Genomic DNA, 9329 nt, shown 5'->3' with positions numbered 1-9329 from the left:
ATAAAACACAGACAGGAAAGAGTTGTTACCCTTGGAAGTTAGCATCACATTGCTGTATGCATCACTCCGTGCACAGAGCCTATTGTTTGAATCAAAAACCCTACTTTACTCTACCTTGCATCAGCCAACACGTGACCATCTATTGAGAATAGATGTATTTACTAAATAGGCCACATGTGATTTATTACAGATCCTTTCCCAGCCCTTTCCTACTGTGTCTCATCTGGCTCTCGTGATCTGAAGGCTTTGTGTGATCTTTCAAAAGTGCCCACACAAGGACAGTACCACAGCCCACTCAAACTACAGTTCATGAGTGATGGCACAGGCCACTTCTCTTTGTACTGAAAGAGAAAAAAATATATGTAGGTGGACTCACTTCTCAAGGCCTCTGCTTTGTTGCACTTAGGCTGAGTATATGTGGGCGCGACCATGTCTTAATGCACAAAGGCCCATTGCTCTTTCCATTAAAAGTAAGCTTGTTATTAGAGAGGGCATAGGTGGCTGTGCTGGATATTTTTAATCATTCATTGAGCAGCGCATTGATCGGCACAGAGTGTCATGCAAATGGTTGGGCTAAGATGGAGATGTGCCAGAGATTGGGAGATGTGAGTGGGATGAGAGTGTCTGAGCGGAACATTTTATGTGATTGTCTCAAGGCTAATTACAGTCCAGTCTGTCGCTGTCATCCAAAGACGAGAGAAGATGTTATTCTAGATGCTGAAAATAAATGAGAAATGTCATTTGACCATACAAGTGGATTCACGTAATGACAATTTTTGATGTAATTTTTAAGTAAAAAAATAAAAAAATGTTTCTCCACTTTTGTCACAGGTGTTTCTATAGTAACAGTTCAAAAGTAGAGATACACATGGAATTGTCATCTAAGAGGTGAGGAAGGATACTGTTGGATTTTTCTAATGCTCATTTGAAACCATATAGCAAGACAAGTACACTATCTATAGGGAAGGGGCAAGAATCTTACTTTTCACATGACACCCAAAGTACTTTACATGAGACAATCATTCATTCACTTTATACTTGGCGGTGGTAAGCGACAATACTCCGTGATAGATAATGCTCTATGATAGGTCACAGTGTCCTTCATGTCAATTCTCCACTGTTCATTGTTCATTTACCCTGCAATGTGTTTATTTTGTTTATTTGAAATTAACTTTACCTGTTATTTGCCGTCTCCCCTGATCAGAGGGTTAGGTTTAGGGACAAGGGTTAGGGTTATGATGCGGAATGGCAAATGTGATGCAAGCTGTGTTTCACTTTCACAGATCTTAGACATAGTTTTAGAAACTAGAAGGTCTTGGCTTTCAAATGAGGTATCACACTGGCATAATAGGCTATGAGCTCTACTGTCAATACGCTTTGAGATTTGGGTGTGCACAATTACTAAGTCTAAACCTAAACCGGCAGATAAGTGGTTAACAAGAATATCCCTGTGTAGATGTTGATGCTTCATCTTCTCTTAGATTAGGCCTATTTTCTTGTTGTTGCCATCTATTGAAAGTATTTTTATCCCATTCCAAATGTATGCGCTGACAAAATACATAGAAATCATAGCAGCCAGGTCACTCTTGCAAAAGAGATTATTAATCTCAATGAGTTTTTTACCTGGTTAAATAAAGGTTAAATAATAATAAAATAATAGAAATCATAGAAATGCATTAAGGTATCTGAACCTGTTCCTCCAAATGCGTACATTTTGCTAGTCATTGAATCCCGGACCTATTACAAATTGAGTGTTCTATCCCCATACAAATGAAGTTGGAGGCCATGGCAAGGTATGCTTTGTCCTTTCATGGCTTTACATAATTTCTGTGATTTCTTTATCATTAACATCTTATAATATGATGTTTTGTGGCAATTGGATATCTATCCGACCCCACATGGCTGCAGGGCGAGACTAACACTTTGCACCACTGCCTCACTTCTGTGTGTGCATCAGGTGCGCTGGATATGAATATCAAAAGACCTTCATTTTATGAAGTAAAATGCAGTAATTTATATCATAACATTTCTTTACCAGTCCTAAATTAATGTTTCTATAACTATCACTAACTTCTACATCATTCACGACCTGGTAGCTCGGGAGCTTCCAGAAGCTCTCCAGCCCTGTCCAAATAGCTAAATAACGCTTAATAAGTCATATTTTCTTATGTTGAACACAATATGCAAACAATTAAACACCACGTACTAAAGTATAAAGAGAAAACTCAAGTAATTTTCTGAAATTTTGTGGATTATCAATGTGGTATATGCTCATCTGGACTTTTACATTTTACCTTAATTTGAGATACTTTAATTTATACTGCAGTGCATTTAGACATAATGTAGTCTGTTATAGATATGTTTTACATTTTGGTGGTATTTGGAAGGTGAAATATTCTATGAGATGTAGCTTAGTGTGAAAAGTTTGAGAATCACTTGCCTAATATTGGCCAAATTCCGATTTTTTTTTAAAGAAATCTATTCTGTCAACACCGCTTCATCTTTCAGTAATATTGTCTTTGACCAACTATACATGACTGGTTACAGCCTCCAAGAAACACAATTTCTTTTCAAGTCATCTCTAAAAACACCATGTCCACGACACGTACTGAATAAAATGTCAAACCCATTTGTAGGATGAAATGAAGTAGCAGAATGATAACTTACAAAACAATCTGCATTATATGTTTCTAAGAAACCTTTTCACTTCACAAAGTTTCACAATGAATATGACACAGTTGATCACCTATTTTAAATGCTGCTTACCCTTTAAGTAACAACGCTCCAGTCTGTGTTTATTTTCTTCTTCTGGAATCAAATTGTTCAATCACAGCTTCCTGCCTCATATGTAAGAGTGATTTGACCAAAAATAGCAGGAGTGACGCACACAGTCTGTCAAATGTCCATTTTTATGTGACAGGCGGTTAAACTCTTTTCCATTTGTGGACTCAGAAATTGCTGGATAAAACATATAATACAATAGAGTGGTCGGGACAGATTGAGGCCCTGGTATTTTTCAAGGCTTTGTGACAGTGCAAGTTGAGTGCTGCTCTCCAACCACTGTCTAATCTAGTGTCAGACACTTTTACCTCAAATAAGTGTTTTTTGAGAATCATAATTTGAGCAAAAATCTTTGTACTGTCTGCTATCAGGGATGGTGACATAAAAGAGCCCCAATTAATTAGTCTCTCATGGACTTAGTTGAGACAGTATTATTAGATTTGAGAGCTTCTGCCATATTTTTCAAATACATTTAGCAGGTATTTAATACAAATTTAATGGAATAATTTTAATGTGTGATGTTTTTTTTACGACTTCTATTTTCAAAACAGCCAGTCCTGTCAATACTTTATTCCCCTTGTGTTTCAGAGAGACGTCGATACGAGCTTCGCCGGATGTTTTGGTGAATGGTAGGCAACAGCTGATGCATACAGGCCTCTAACTCAGTTTTATAAAATGATAGATCTGTTACAGCGCAAGAGAAGCAATGCCCTGTTTATGGACATTGTTTTTGCTGATTATAGGATTTTAATAAAATGTTAATCAAATATGAAAATGTAAAATGGTTCACAAAAAACCTTTGATATTTTCATTTGATTTGGGCAAAGGCCTGTTTTACAGGATTGATTGCAAATGTATGCAAATGGATGAACAATATCATAAACATATCAAACTCATCACTATTAATAGATTGGTTTTTATTTTCATATATTTTAAATGTTTTCATAATTTTCAATATTTCATCTTTTAAAAGAATACATTTGAACCGAACCTTCAGGCCCAATTTCACTATTGTTTTGAGTGGGTACAATTTTCTTGGCTAAATTATAGCATATATTTACAAAATAATCATTAAACTAATTAACAATTTCTTCAGTATGATTCATTGTATCGTTGTCTTTATTGTTCATGCCGCAAAAATCAAGCACATCACCAGGTGCAAGGCTACAGTGAGCAGGAAAAATGCCTGCACACTTACTCCAATGAAACTGCATTTATTTAGACGTTTCGATCCAAGTGGATCCTGACCTGAGGAAGATCGACGAAGATCTCTCACTCGTCCCGCCAAACGCATTAAGTGTATTCGATGTATTTAATGATCCAGCCATAATAATAATAATAATAATAATAATAATAATAATAATAATAATAATAATAATAATAATAATAATAATAATAATAATAATAATAATAATAATAATAATAATAATAATAATAATAATAATAATAATAATAACAACATTCAATTCTTAACTCTATTAAAAAAGGTCCAAATTCAAATGCCTCCAGTCTTTACTGTAACTCCTGACAGCTGGGCCACTTCACTTTAAATGATGCAATATAAAGCACCAGGAGCTTGTGCTGCTGTGGACCGTCCTGTCACCGTGTTCATTTATCCAGCGAATGGAAAACCCCTGCGCCTCTGACCTGTCTCCAGTGCCCGTAACTGCACTTGTACTGGTCAAACATGATTTACTGAACAACTCAAGGTTTGGTACACCCAGTCTTTGACAGATTTATTGCTGCTTAGTGAGAAATTTCCCCAGTTGTTTTTATGATGCAACATTTATTCTCACTTTAGAAACGGGACTTTTTTTTACCTAGTGCAATCAAAATACTGCAAATGAGATCTATGTATGCACAGGTTGTCCCCACTCATTTTTGCTATCACAACGTAATGCAAAACAAAAATTGTGTTTCCAACAGGAATTCAATTAATTTATATAAGTTCATATTAGGGATGGTTAAAAAAAAGGAGAATGCAAATAACTTTTCCTTGACATCAGCATAGCAAATAATATGACCACAAATTGTTAGATCAGGGATACACTATAGCAGACGTCTCCAACCTTATTTCCCTTGACACCCTGGACAGTTCCAGCTCAGGCTCATGTTTCAGCACAACACAAAGAAAGAACATGTGATTCTGCTTAATACTTCACTTACCAAAATGTACAGATTTTTCATAAACTCAAGATGAAGAAAAAATAATAAAAATAAATAAAACGAAACATAATATTTATGGAAAATGTTGTGTTATTTTTGACTGCAGCAGGATTACATTTTTTGTCACATGGACGAGATCCAGAGAGGTCTAAACATAACAACATTCCCATAAAACAACAGGAAGTACATAGCTCAGGAAATGCTGCCTTTGTTTACATGCTTGTCATTTATCCTATAAATTGTGGTATAATATGAAGAGTATTAACCTTTTTGACTCCTAAGTCATATAGCATTATTCATACCCGCATTTGGCATGAGATGAAATGAGTTTAAAAGAGGTTTTATCTATGAATAGTCAGGGCAAATATTCCATTCTAAGAAAGTCAAATATTAGTCGGGCTGTGCCAAACTGAGTGATGCAATAACATTGCTGCTATTAATAAGAAACATAGGATGTTTTTAGTCACACATTAAAAACACATGGAAATTACTGATGCAAGAAAAACTAGACACAGGTGCTCAGGAAGTCAATAACAAAAATGTGTTTTTGGGGGAAGGTGCTCTTTGGGGTTTAGACCCAATAGAAAAACAAAAAAACAAGGCACTCCTCCCACATCATAATTCTCTATTTACATTTTCTAAAAAGCCTTTGTTATGATGGGCTGGTGAATCTTAAAATGTTTTAAAACATATTGCTGGTTTCTTCCACGCATATCGCCTCCCCAACAAGATTTTTCAAGAAGTGATAACCAGCGACATGGAAATTACTATTTGGATGAAAACAGCTGTAGATGGAAAACTGTCAACTTTGGAGTTGATGTTAAGCTTCAGAAATTAAAACAAACTTAAAATAGCCAGGGCTAAGGGGAAAGGGCAGAAAGATCAGTGACGGTAACAGTGCAATGGAAAACGGCCACTGGAGAAACTGGCCACTGTGCTGCCCTTAAGTGCTGCTCATGTGGGGGATTATCAGTACATTTCCCAGCCGTATGTAGTGATTGGAAATCTCAGCCTGTTTGTCCATCGAGAGTTTGCTGGAACACGTCTAAGCTAAAGCACAACTCGATTTATTTCTCCAATGTAATACTTGACCCGGCTTCACAAGATAATCCCAGCTACTCAGAGTTCTATAACAGTGTCTTCTTCTACACAGTGATAAAGTGTGCTTCTCCAAATAGCCAAGCAATAATGGGCAGTGAGCTTTAGATTCCTGATGAGTCACTTGTTTACAACAAATGTGTCATTTTTGCCCCCAAAAATGACACATTTGGATGGCATATATTAAGGTTATAAAGGTCAAAGGAATGCCAAGGCAAGACTAGGGTGAGTAACCACAAATCAGTCTGAAAATGCCTTGCTTCAACATGACGATCACAGTAATGAATTATGGATTGTTTAAAAAAACGCTAAAACACCCCATTGTGGAGAATAGTGTGAGGAGACCCATTGTTCTTCCCGGGTGTCATGGGAGCAGGGGTTCCCAAAGTGAAGGTTGGGACCCCTCGGGGTGAAATCAAGCCAAATATCAAAACATACTATCAAAAAAACATTAATAAACCACATTTTGAAAGTTGTGCACCAATATTTATTATAACACTAAATATATTTGGGGTCCCGAGCTGTTGGTCTGGTGATATTGGGGATTGTGCCGTGAAAGGTTTGGGATAATCTGATGTTTTACGTTACTTAGGTGCACTATGCAACTTTTTATGTAAATAGAAAAAAAAGTTTGCATTCAACCTTTCAGTGAACCAGTGGCTGCTTGGATGGTTAGTCATGGAGCCCTAAGATGCTCCATGATCAATTGTTTTTAGAATTTTAGAATGTCTCCATGGTTACATGCATTCCATTCAGAAAAGTAAAGGAAAGTAAAGGAGCTAAGCCACCCAAAGAGCCACTGATTGATTACTGAAAGGTCACAAATGAGCACAAATATATTATATATATATATTTGCATTTACCTGTAAAGTTGCACCTTTAAGTATCACCTTTAATATGCCCTCCAGCACAGCTCCCATTGCTCCATTTTGTGAATGAGGAGATGACTCTCTTACTCCTTCTCACCCCTCCCTTCAAACATGCCACAACTGCCTCATCGTCAGAGCAGAAAATAGCGGAGATTTTTTTTTTAAATCTTTTAATTTGAAGAAAACTTGATAATCTTTATACTGGGTTAGGATTAATTTGATTACCATGAGATGAATTAAGTGTGTGTCTTATGTCAATGTAATTACAATAAGTACCATATTATTACACTTTTAAATACCATTCTATTTTTATTATATTATCATGCTATAACTGTGCTATAAAGTGCTTCATTGTTTACCATTTTTTATCAAATGAAGCCTAGGCGTTTTCAACCTGGAAGACGATTTTCAGCATCACATACCTCCAGCCAATGATCACTTCCGAGAGGGCCACACCTCCACCTCACGGTCCCGCTTTTAAGCCCCAGCAATCATGGTTCGTTCACTTCCCAGCTGCGCTGCGACCCGCCTCCACCCCATCTCCGCCTCTTCCATCCATGGCTTCTACCTGCTGCAGCTTCACGGGTCTTCCATACCACCACCAGTGTCCAGATTCCGGGAAGGCATCCCTAACTACAAGCTGTTCATCCACACTGACTTTCATACATCGATGTCTATCGCTGGGGTCTGATCGCCAAAACTAATATACATGTCAATAAATCTTCCTAATTGCTGCTTTTGTCTGTTTGAGTCTATCCAGGTTGAATGCTGAGAAGCTGTAAGCAAGTCTTAATCACAATTTTTTTGTGGCATAAAAGGAAGCAGTAAGATGCAGTTCCCAGTCGTACATGTGACAAAGGAACTATTTTCTTTCTGTTGTTTAAAAAAAAATATTTTAATGGTTTTCTGTCTATGTATACTAATTGTATTAAAGCCTCTTGATACTAAGGTTAAGGTATATTCATTGTCCCTGTAGGAAAAATTCATTCTCTGCATTTGACCCATCCTTTGATGCCGCTGTGGTTGCATCAGTGTGGCAGTGCCACACCCGGGACCCCTCTCCAGATGTGGAGCCAGGCTGGAAGTCAGTATCACCTGGCTGGAGAATTTTCCGGCTTGTACAGTAGGTGACTATAGTACATGTTTTTGGTGGTAGGGGAAAACGGAGTACCTGGAAGAACATGCAAACTCCACACGTCCAGGTGGGAATTGAACCTGGGACATTCCTGCTGTGAGGCACAAGCTTTAACCGCTGCACCCCTGTGCCACCGAAGACCTACACCATAAATTATATCTGATGCCTCACTTCCTGACTTTATCTGACCATACAGGGCCTGTCCCTGCTGTTACAGTAGCAGTCTGCTGAACCTTTAGGTAAGTAGCGTGAATTGAGCTTCTGTCAATGAAACCTGATTAGACCTCTGGGCCCACAGTGTCTTTCAGTGGACCTTCAATTGTTGTTCTATTCATAGCAGCACTTTGGACTGAATATAGCCCTGCTGCCTCTTGGGTTGTCTGGGCCATTTAAAACGGCTCTAATCACAGAGACTAGCTGGGATGTTAATGTGATTACTGACTGGATAATTTTAGAGGGCCTCATTAAAATAATAGTGTTTTGGTGCGCAATGGGGGGCTGAGCAGGTTGCACACATCACAAAAGTCTGTGCTCTCTTTGCAGGACATTGGTAATTGCTATCGGAAGTGTTACTGTAAAATAGACAATATATTTCAGCATTACTCACCAAAGGCAAAAAAAAAAGAAAACATTCTTGAGTTTGGAAAATTCAGCTGTTAGGGCTGTACAACACCTGTGAGCCTGAGAACTGTGCAGTCTTGTAAATGTACAGTATGTCAGTCCCTGGAGTGGGTGTGAAGGCAGAATCAGGCCCAGGACCTTGAGTATACTATACCCCCTGGTCCCAATGATGACTTAAGCAATGTCCATCTAACACAGTGATAACACCTGTTAGAGTTTTCCAAAACTACATACAGTATGTATGGGGAATTACCTTCAAAACTGAGCTGTGTGGTGAAGTTTTGGTCATTGTGGAGGACTCAGATTACATATGGTCAAATGGCAAAATCATTTTATTTGACCCAAAACAACAACCAAAAATATAAGTAAGATAGAATAAATAGCACACTTTGAAATATAAAGTCTTGCTGTCAAAAGCCTTTTGTCATTGTTACTGCATGGCCACAGATGAATTAAAGGAATAGGCCACCGTTTTTACATACTGAGATATGTTCTTACCTTAGCTTTGACGAGTTCTATAGGACCTGTCTGGTCTTCCCCCGTGCCTTCTATCACGTAAACACAGCGCAGACGGCGTTAGCATTTAGCCTCTCCCCCTCTCCAGTGTAGCTCCAAAACAAGTCAAGATAGAAGCTACCAAGCTCTTCCATGTTTTCCCT

This window comes from Gobius niger, assembly GCF_951799975.1.
Source record: "Gobius niger genome assembly, chromosome: 4".
Lineage (NCBI taxonomy): Eukaryota > Metazoa > Chordata > Actinopteri > Gobiiformes > Gobiidae > Gobius > Gobius niger.
The sequence above is the reverse complement of the archived record's forward strand: the minus strand, read 5'-3'. Positions refer to the sequence as shown.